At 36.3% G+C, this 12,199-nt stretch overlaps 1 protein-coding gene across 6 annotated transcripts in view; it reads right to left on the reverse strand.

Moving 5' to 3' along the window:
* SENP7 (SUMO specific peptidase 7) overlaps window positions 1-12,199 on the reverse strand; it is a 171,997-nt gene that overhangs the window by 60,602 nt on the left and 99,196 nt on the right. The window lies entirely within an intron of this gene.

Below are 12,199 nucleotides of genomic sequence, written 5' to 3' on the forward strand. Positions count from 1 at the left end.
AAATATAATACTGTGTGAAAAACAAGTTTTGGATGATGAGCATAATATCACTATTAATGAAAACATAATACAATAGTAGTAGGGGATTTCAATACCTCACCCCACTTTCAGTAATCATTAGATCATCCAGACCAAAAAAAAAAAAAATCAAAAAGGAAACATTGGACTGAACCATAAACTTGAACAAATAGACCTGACATGCATTTATAAAACATAAACACAGAACATTCTCCATGATAAGTCACATGATAGGCCACAATGCAAGTCTTAGCAAATTTAAGAAGACTAAAATCTACAAAATATCTTTCCCAACCAAACAGTATAAAATGAGAAATCAATAACAGGAGGAAAGCTGAAAAATTCACAAGTATATGGAGGTTAAACAATATGCTACTGAAAACCAACTGGCCAAAGAAAAAATCAAAATGAAGATCAAGAAATATCTTGAAACAAATGAAAATGTGAGCATAAAATGTCAAAATCTATGGAATGTTCTACGAGGGAAGTTAATAGCAATAAATGCCTACATTAAAAAACAAGAAAGAACTCCAATAAACAACCTCACTTTACACCTCTTGGAACTAGACAAAGAACAAATGAAGCCCAAACTAAGCACAAAGAAAGAAACAACAAAGATCAGAGCAGAAGTAAGTAAAATAGAAATAAGAAAAACAACAGAAAAGATCAACAAAACTAAGAGCTAGTTTTTCTTTAAAATAAAGTTGACAAACCTTTAGCTAGACGAACCGAGAAAAAAAAGACTCAAATAAATCAAAACAGATCATCAAGAGACTACAATAAGTAATTATATGTCAACAATATGGATAACCTAAGAGCTGGTTTTCTGGGGGCAAAAAACCTTTTAGCTAGACTAAAGGAAAAAAGAGAAGAAAAAGAGAGAAGACTTGTAAACAAAATCATTACAACTGGTAGCACAGAAATATGAAGTATCATAAGTGACTATTACAAACAATTGTACATCAAGTCATATAACCTAGAAGAAATGGACAAATATCTAGAAACATACAACCTACCAAACTGAATCATGAAGAAAAAGAAAATCTGAACAGATCAATAACAAGGAGACTAAATTAGTAATCAAAAACCTCCCAATGCAGAGAAGCCCAGTACCAAATGGTTTCACTGGTAATTCTACCAAACAATTAAAGAAAAATTAATGACAATCCTTCTCAAACTCTTCCAAAAATTTTAAGAGGAGGGAACACTTCTATACTCATTTTTCAAGGCCATCACTACACTAATACCAAAGCCAGTTAAGAACACTACAGGAAAAGAAAACTATACACCAAATACCCTTAATGCATAGAGATGCAAAAATTCTCATCAAAGTATTAGGAAACCAAATTCCACAACACACGTTAAAAGGATCAAACACCATGAGCAAGTGCAACTTATTCCAGAGATGCAAGAATGGTACAATATCCAAAAACCAATCAATGTGATAAACCACATTAATAAAATGAAAGATAAAAATCATCTGATCCCTCAAAAGATGCAGAAAAAGCATTTGACAAAATTCAACATCCTTTCCTGATAAAACCCTCAAAAACCTGGATATAAAAGGAACATACCACAACATAATAAAGGCCAATGCCACAAACCCACAGCTAACATCATATTAAACAGTGAAAAATTAAAAGCTTCACCTCTAAGATGAAGAACAAGACAAGGGTGCCCACTCTCACCACTCATTCAACGCAGTACTGGAAATCTTGGCCAGACAAATTAGACAAGAAAAAATAAATAAATAAAAGGCATCCAAATCAGAAAGGAAAAAGTAAAACTGCCATTATTTGCAGATGATATGATCTTATAGAAAGAAAATCCTAGAAAATCCAGCAAAAAACTGTGAGAACTAATAAATGAATTCACTAAAGTTGCAGGATACGAAGTCAACATACTACAATCAGTTGCATTTCTATACACTAACAATGAACTATCTGAAAGAGGAATTAAGAAAAAATCCCATTTACAACTATAGCAAAAAGAATAAAATTATACTTATGAATAAATATAACCTAGAAGGAGAAAAACCTGTACACTGAAAACTATAAGATACTGATGAAAGAAACTGAAGACACAAATAAATGGGAAGATATTCTGTACTCATGGATTGGAAAAATTAATTTTGTTAAAGTGTTCATCCTACCCAAAGCAACCTACAGATTCAAAGCAATCCCTATCAACATTCTAATGGCCTTTTTCACAGAAATAGAACAGTCTTAAAATTTGTATGGAACTACTAAAGACCCCAAATAGCCAAAGCAATCTTGAGAAAGAAAAACAAAGCCAGAGGAATCACACTTCATGATTTCAAACTATATTACAAAACCATAGTAATCAAAACAATATAATATTGGCATAAAAACAGACACATAAATGAATGAAACAGAATAGAGAGCCAGAAATTAATCCATGCATATATGGTCAACTCCTGTATGATAAAGGCGCTAAGAATACACAATGGGAAAAGGAGAGCCTCTTCAATAACTGATGTTGGGAAAACTTGACAGCCACATGCAAAAGAATGAAACTGCATCAACATCTTATACCATATACAAAAATCAACACAAAATGGATTAAACACTTAAATGTATGACCTGAAACCATAAAACTCCTAGAAGAAAACATGAGAGTAAGTTCCTTCACAATGATCTTGGCAATGATTTTTTGGATTAAACACCAAAACAAAGGCAACAAAAGAAAATTAAAAAGTGGAACCAAAAAGCTGCACAGCAAAGGAAACCTTCAACAAAATTAAAAGGCAACCCATGGGGCTTCCCTGGTGGTGCAGTGGTTGAGAGTCCTCCTGCCGATGCAGAGGACACGGGTTCGTGCCCCAGTCCGCGAAGATCCCTCATGCCGCGGAGCGGCTGGGCCCGTGAGCCATGCCCACTGAGCCTGAGCATCCGGAGCCTGTGCTCCACAATGGGAGAGGCCACAACAGTGAGAGGCCTGCGTACCGCAAAAAAAAAAAAAAAAAAAAAAAAAAAAGGCAACCCATGGAATAGGAGAAAACATTTGTAAAGCATGTATCTGATAAGGGAGTTAATATCCAAAATATATAAAGAATTCATACAACTCAACCAAAAAAGTAGAACAATTTCATTAAAAAATAGGCAGAAAAACTGAACAGAAGTTTTTCCAAAGAAGACTACAAATGACCAATAGGTACATGAAAAGGAGCTCAACATCCACTAATCATCAGGGAAATGTGTATCAAAACCACAGTGAGGTATAATCTCACATATGTGAGAAAAACTATTATCAAAAGATAAGAAAGAAGTGTTGGCAAGGATGTGGAGTACTGTGAGAATGTAAATTACTGCAGCCACTATGGAAAACAGTATGAAGGTTCCTCAAAAAATTAAAAATAGAACTAATATATATGATCCAGCAATTCCACTTCTTAGTATGTATCCTTAGGAAACAAAATCACTCTCTCAAAAAGATATACACACCCCCATGTTCACTGCAGCACTATCTGCAACAGCCAAGACATGGAAACAACATAAATGTCCATCAATAGATGAATGGATAAAGAAAATGTGACACACACACACACGATGGAATATTATTCAGTCATAAAAAAAGAAATCCTGCCATTTGTGACAACATGAATGAAGCTTGGACAAAGATAAATACTGTACAATCTCACTTATATGTGGAATCTAAATTTAAAAACAGACGAACACACACCTAGATACAGACAACAGATTGGTGGCTGCCAGAGCCAGGGGCATGAAATGACTGAAGGTGGTAAAAAGGTACAAGTTTCCAGCTGTAAGAGAAATAAGTCCTGGGGATGTAAGGTACAGCATGATGACTATAGATGACAATAGTGTACTATATATCTGAAAGTTGCTAAGGTAGTAGATCTTAAAAGTTCTCATCAAGAGAAAAAAAACTGGGACTTCCCTGTTGGTCCAGTGGTTAAGACTCTGCAGGGGGCCTGGGTTCGAGCCCTGGTCAGGGAACTAGATCCCGCATGCCGCAACTAAGAGCCAGCGCAGCCAAATAAATAATTTTTTTTTTAAAGAGAGGAAAAAAAACTGTAACTATGTGCGGTGATGGATGTTAACTAAACTTACTGTGTTACTCATTTTGCAGTATATACATATATGAGATCATTATGTTGTACACTTAAAACTAATACAGTGTTCTGTCAGTAACATATCAATAAACTAGTTTTTAAAAGCAAACTGATAAACAATTGGGAAAGCAATTTGGTACTAATTAGAATAGCCATAGAATGAATTCAATTTTTACCAACAATCTTCTCACCCATGATAACTATAATTAACAAAACAACTCATTATGGTATTATTTAAGTGGGTAAAAATTTTGAAATAAAAAACTATATAAAATTATTAACCTACAACATTCCTTTACAGTAGAATATATTATACAGTAATTACTCCATTTTCAAAACTATTTAACAACATAGAAATTTTTAAAATTTTATTGAAGTACAGTTGATTTACAGTGTTGTGTTAATTTCTATTATACACCAAAGTGATTCAGTTATATGTATATATATTCTTTTTCATGTTCTTTTCCATCATGGTTTATCACAAGACATTGAATATAGTTCCCTGTGCTATACAGTAGGATCTTGTTGTTTATCCATCCTATATACAATAATTTGTATCTGCTAATCCCAAACTCCCAATTCTTCCCTCCCCCACCCTCACTTAGAAATTTTTACATTTATAAAAGTACTAAAAAGTCAGACACCAAGAATAAATCAAAGATCCCTGTACAATAAAATATGAAGTACATACCAAGTGACCTCAGGAAGATTGCGGAGTAGGAAACACCTACCATGTTCTCACCTAGACAACAACTGCACTGGCAGAATCTGTATGATGTAACTACTTTGTAATTCTGGAGTCTATGGAAGGCTTACAACTTCCAGTCAAAAGGTTCAACAGTAAACTGCAGTTAATTTTGGTCAATTTAGGCAATTTGGATGGTAGCAGTTACCTATGCCCAGCTTGGAGGCAAGCAGCAATGCCCAAGTTCCTAGAACAGTTTGCACAGGCTTACAATTACCAACATGAGCAATAAGGACCTCATCCTCCAAATACTGGGAATCTGTATTCTGATCACTGATTGCTGTCTCTGATCATGGATAAGCAGACATAGAGACAGGCAGCCATTGCTGCAACAACCACCACCATTGTTGTAACAATCTGCGCAACAACCACCACCATTGTTGCAACAGTCTCCCCATCCAGCTAAAACAACTTCCAAGAGATTTAAAGAACTAGCACCTATTTTATTTCCTCCCTTCATTTTTCCCATTTTCTCCTCATGGGAACCAAACATTTAAGGACTAGGACATTAAAACGTAATCACATGTACAAGGAAATTTAGAAAGTCACAGACATAACCGGGGAAAGACACAGGTTCAGAAAAAACCTGAAAAGACCTTTTGTTTACATATCAGGCTGATCCCTGGAACAGGGACATGTTACAACAACTGAAAAAACTAACAAACAAAGGGAAAAAATCCAGCAAACACTGGGTAAGGGAGAGAATCTGATTTTCAGACTTGGCATCTTATAAGATCCAAATGTCAAGTTTTCAACAACAACAAAAATTCATAAGACATACAGAGAAACAGGAAAGTATGGCCAATTCAACAGAAAAAAAATTAATCAACAGAATCTGTCCCTGAAAAAATCCAGCTGGCAGATTCAGTAGACAAAGACATTAAAACGACTATCTTAAAGATCCTCAGGGACTTCCCTGGTGGTACAGCACTTAAGACTCCGTGCTTCCAAAGCAGAGGATGCAGGTTTGATCCCTGGTCGGTCAGGGAACTAAAATCCCACATGCTACGTGATGCAGTGAAATTAAAAAAAAAGAAAAAGAAAAAAACCTTGGACAAAAGTCAAGAAAATGACTTATGACAAAATGAAAATATCAATAAAAGACAAAATACACAAATGAACCAAAAGGAAATTCTGGAGCTAAAAAAGTATAACAACTGAAATGAAAATTTATTAGAGAGATTCAAAAGCAGATTTGAGCAGGGAGAAGAAACAAGAAGAAACGGTCACTGAACCTGAAAATATGATCATAGAAATGACCAAATCTGAGGAACAGAAAGAAGAAAAAAAAATTATTTTAATGAATTTATTTATTGATTTATTTATTGGCTGTGTTGGACCTTCATTGCTGCGCACAGGCTTTCTCTAGTTGCGGTGAGCAGGGGCTACTCTTCGTCGCAGCACCCAGGCTTCTTTTTGCAGTGGCTTCTCTTTGTTACAGAGCATGGGCTCCAGAGCACAGGCTCAGTAGTTGTAGCCCATGGGCTTAGTTACTCCGCGGAATGTGGGATGTTCCCGGACAAGGGCTCGAACCCATGCCCCCTGCTTTGGCAGGCAGATTCTTAAGCACTGCGCCACCAGGGAAGGCCCAGAAAGAAGAAAAATTTAAGAAAAGTAAACAGAGCCTAAGGGACCTATGAGACACCAAAAAATGGACTAATATACACATTGTTGGAGTCTCAGAGGAGAAGAGAAAGGGGCAAAGATATTATTGGAATAAATATCAAGAAGAATTCCAAATTTGATGAAAAACATGGAATATAAATACCCAAAAAGCTCAAGGAACTACATGTAGAGTAAACTGAATGAGACCTACACCAAGAAATGTTATAATCAAATTGTCCAAAGACAAAGGCAAACAGAGAATCCTGAAAGCACCAAGCAAAATGTGACTCATCACACACAAAAGATCCTCAATAAGATTATGAGCAGATTTCTCATCAATAGCCATGCTGGCCAGAAGGCACTGAATTGGTATACTCAAAGGACTAAAGGAAAAACCTGTCAACAGGAAATCTTATATCTGGCCAAACTGTCCTTCAAAAATGAGGACAAAATTAAGACATTCTAAGACAATCAAAAGCTGAGGGCATTCATTACCACTATAAGAAAAACCAGCCCTATAAGAAAAACTAAAGAGAGCCCTTTGTGTTGAAATGATAGGACATTAGACAGTAATTAAAAGCCATATGAAGAAATAAAGATAATTGGTAAAAGTAAATTCATAGACAATTATAAAAGCAGGTATTGTAACTCTGGTTTGTAACTTGCCCATTTACTTTCTACATGATTTAAGCCAGGGGTCCCCAACCCCCGGGCCATGGACTGCTATTGGTCCACACGGCCTGTTACAAACCAGGCCTCACAGCAGGAGGTGAGCAGCCAGTAGGCAAGTGAAGCTTAATCTGCCACTACCCATCACTCCCCATCGCTCCCCATCACTCGCATTACCACCTGAACCATCACTCACATTACTGCCTGAACCACCACCCCCCACCCCCGTCCATGGAAAAACTGTCTTCCACGAAACTGGTCCCTGGTGCCAAAAACGTTGGGGACCATTGACTTAAGAAACTAGTGCATTTTTTAAATTATTAGACTATGCTTTTGAACAAACAATTCATAAAGATATCATTTTATGACATCAGTAATTGAAAGGATGTGAGGACAGAGCTATAAAGGAGCACAGTTCTGAATGTTATGAAATTAAGCTGGCATAAATTCAAATTAGCATGTTATAACTTTAGAATGTTAAATGTAATCCCCATGATAACCACAAAGAAATCAGCTATAGAATACAGACAAAAGGAAATGAGAATGGAATCAAAAAGCTTCACTACGGGGGCTTCCCTGGTGGTGCAGTGGTTGAGAATCTGCCTGCCATTGCAGGGGACACGGGTTCGAGCCCTGGTCTGGGAGGATCCCACATGCCGCGGAGCAACTGGGCCCATGAGCCACAATTACTGAGCCTGCACGTATGGAGCCCGCAAGCCACAACTACTGAGCATGCATGCCACGAAGACCGTGCTCCGCAACAAGAGAGGCCACAACAGTGAGAGGGCTGCACACCACGATGAAGAGCGGTCCCCGCTTGCCACACCTAGAGAAAGACCTCACACAGAAACGAAGACCCAACACAGCCATAAATAAATAAATTAATTAATTTTAAAAAAAAGCTTCACTATGAAAAAACAAGTTAACACACAGAAAGACAGTAATGTAGGAAATAAGGGGCAAAAAAGCTATAAGGCATGTAGAAAACAAATATCAAAATCACAGAAAGTCCTTCCTTATCAATAACTGCTTTAATTGTAATTAATTCAACCCCAAACAAAAGATAAAGACTGTCAGAATGGATTAAAAAATATGATCCAAGACTACTCTACCCAGCAAGGATCTCATTCAGATTCGACAGAGAAATTAAAACCTTTACAGACAAGCAAAAGCTAAGAGAATTCAGCACCACCAAACCAGCTTTACAACAAATGCTAAAGCAACTTCTCTGGGCAGGAAACACAAAAGAATGAAAAGACCCACAAAAACAATTAAGAAAAGGGTAATAGGAACATACATATCGATAACTCAATTAAATGTAAATGGATTAAATTCTCCAACCAAAAGACACAGGCTGACTGAATAGATACAAAAACAAGACCTGTATACATCCTGTCCACAATAGACCCACTTCAGACCTAGGGACACGTACAGAATGAAAGTGAGGGGATGGAAAAAGATATTCCATGCAAATGGAAATCAACAGAAAGCTGGAGCAGCAATTCTCATAACAGACAAAACAGAACGTAAAATAAAGACTATTACAAGAGACAAAGCAGGACACTACGTAATGATCAAGCAATCAATCTAAGAAGAAGATATAACAATTGTAAATATATATACACCCAACATAGGAGCACCTCAATACATAACTCAAATGCTAACAGCCACAAAAGGGGAAATTGACAGTAACATAATAATAGTAGGGGACTTTAAACCCACTTTCACCAATGGACAGATCACCCAAAATGAAAATAAATAAGGAAACACAAGGTTTAAATGATACATTAAACAAGATGGACTTAATTGATACTTATAGGACATTCCATCCCAAAACAACACAATACACTTTCTTCTCAAGTGCTCATGGAACATTCTCCAGGATAGAGCATATCGTGAGTCACAAATCACGCCTTGGTAAATTTAAGAAGATTGATATCATATCAAGTATCTTTTCCAACCACAACACTATGAGACTAGATATCAATTACAGCACAGAAACTGTAAAAAAAATACAAACACATGGAGGCTAGACAATACGCTACTAAATAACCAAGAGAACATTGAAGAAATTAAAGAGGAAATCAAAAAATACCTAGAATATACACTACCAAACGTAAGGTAGATAGATAGTGGGAAGCAGCTGCAGAGCACAGAGATATCAGCTCGGTGCTTTGTGACCACCTGGAGGGGTGGGATGGGGAGGGTGGGAGGGAGGGAGATGCATGAGGGAAGGGATGTAGGAACAGATGTATATGTATGACTTATTCACTTTGTTATAAAGCAGAAACTAATAAAAAATAAAAAATAAATAAATAAATAAATAAAATAAAAAATAAAAAAATACCTAGAAACAAATGACAATGAAAACACGACCACCCAAAACCTATGAGAGGCAGCAAAAGCAGTTCTAAGAGGGAAGTTTATAGCAATACAATCCTACCTCAAGAAACAAGAAACATCTCAAATAAACAACCTAACCTTACACCTAAAGCAATTAGAGAAAGAAGAACAAAAAAAGCCCCAAAGTTAGCAGAAGGAAAGAAATTATAAAGATCAAATCAGAAATAAATGAAAAAGAAATGAAGGAAATGATAGCAAACATCAATAAAACTAAAAGCTGGTTCTTTCAGAAGATAAACAAAATTGATAAACCATTAGCCAGACTCATCAAGGAAAAAAGGGAGAAGACTCGAATCAATAGAATTAGAAATGAAAAAGGAGAAGTAACAACTGACACTGCAGAAATACAAAGGATCAAGAGAGATTACTACAAGCAACTCTATGCCAATAAAATGGACAACCTGGAAGAAATGGACAAATTCTTAGAAAAGGACTACCTTCCAAGACTGAACCAGGAAGAAATAGAAAATATAAAGAGACCAATCTCACTGAATTTGAAACTGAGATTAAAAATCTTCCAACAAACAAAAGCCCAGGACCAGATGGCTTCACAGGTGAATTCTATAAAACATTTAGAGAAGAGTTAACACCTATCCTTCTAAAACTCTTCAAAAACATAGCAGAAGGAGGGACACTCCCGAACTCATTCTACGAGGACAGCATCACCCTGATACCAAAGCCAGACAAAGGTGTCACAAAAAAAGAAAACTACAGGCCAATATGACTGATGAACATAGATGCAAAAATCCTCAACAAAATCCTAGCAAACAGAGTCCAACAGCACATTAAATGGATCATATACCATGATCAAGTGGAGTTTATCCAAGGAATGCAAGGATTCTTCAGTATACACAAATCAGTCAATGTGATACACCATATTAACAAATTGAAGGATAAAAACCATATGATTATCTCAATAGATACAGAAAAAGCTTTCCACAAAATTCAACACCAATTTATGATAAAACCTCTCCAGACAGTAGACACAGAGGGAACCTACCTCAACATAATAAAGGCCATATCTGACAAACCCACAGCCAGCATCGTTCTCAACTGTAAAAACTAAAAACATTTCCTCTAAGATCAGGAACAAGACAAGGTTGCCCACTCTCACAGCTACTAGTCAACACAGTTTTGGAAGTTATAGCCACAGCAAACAGAGAAGAAAAAGAAATAAAAGGAATCCAAATTGGAAAAAAAGAAGTAAAACTGTCACTGTTTGCAGATGACATGATACTATACATAGAGAATCCTAAAGATGTTACCAGAAAACTACTAGAGCTAATCAATGAATTTGGTAAAGTAGCAGGATACAAAATTAATACACAGTTATCTCTTATATTCCTATACACTAATGATGAAGAATCTGAAAGAGGAATTAAGGGAACACTCCCATTTACCATTGCAACAAAGAATAAAGTATCTAGGAATAAACCTACCTAAGGAGACAAAAGACCTGTATGCCAAAAACTATAAGACACTGATGGAAGAAATTAAAGACGATACAAACAGATGGAGAGATACACACCAAGTTCTTGGAGTGAAAGAATCAACATTGTGAGAATGACTATACTACCCAAAGCAATCTACAGATTCAATGCAATTCCTATCAAATTACCAATGGCATTTTTCACAGAACTAGAACAGAAAATTGCAATTTGTATGGAAACATAAAAGACTCCGAACAGCCAAAGCAATCTTGAGAAAGAAAAACGGAGCTGGAGGAATCAGGCTCCCTGACTTCAGACTATACTACAAAGCTACAGTAATCACGACAGGATGGTACTCGCACAGAAACAGAAATATAGATCAATGGGGACAGGATAGAAAGCCCAGAGATAAACCCATGCACATATGGTCACCTTATCTTTGATAAAGAAGGCAAGAATATACAATGGAGAAAAGAGAGCCTCTTCAATAAGTGGTGCTGGGAAAACTGGACAGGTACATGTAAAAGAATGAAATTAGAACACTCCCTAACACCATACACAAAAATAAACTCAAAATGGATTAAAGACCTAAATGTAAGGCCAGAAACTATCAAACTCTTAGAGGAAAACATAGGCAGAACACTCTATGACATAAATCACAGCAAGATCCTTTTTGACCCACCTCCTAGAGAAATGGAAATAAAAACAAAAATATACAAATGCGACCTAATGAAACTTAAAAGCTTTTGCACAGCAAAGGAAACCATAAACAAGACGAAAAGACAACCCTCAGAAAGGGAGAAAATATTTGCAAATGAAGCAACTAATAAAGGATTAATCTCTAAAATATAAAAGCAGCTCATGCAGCTCAATATCAAAAAAACCAACAACCCAATCCAAAAATGGGCAGAAGACATAAATAGACATCACTCCAAAGATATATAGATTGCCAAGAAACACATGAAAAGATGCTCAACATCACTAATTATTAGAGAAATGAAAATCAAAACTACAATGAGGTGTCACCTCACACCAGTCAGAATGGCCATCATCAAAAAATCTAAAAACAATAAATGCTGGAGAGGGTGTGGAGAAAAGGGAACCCTCTTGCACTGTAGCTGGGAATGTAAATTGATACAGCCACTATGGAGAACAGTATGGAGGTTCCTTAAAAACTAAAAGTAGAACTACCATATGACCCAGCAATCCCACTACTGGGCATATACCCTGAGA

The sequence above is a fragment of the Mesoplodon bidens genome (assembly GCF_964165515.1).
Source record: "Mesoplodon bidens genome assembly, chromosome: 5".
In the NCBI taxonomy this organism is placed as follows: domain Eukaryota; kingdom Metazoa; phylum Chordata; class Mammalia; order Artiodactyla; family Ziphiidae; genus Mesoplodon; species Mesoplodon bidens.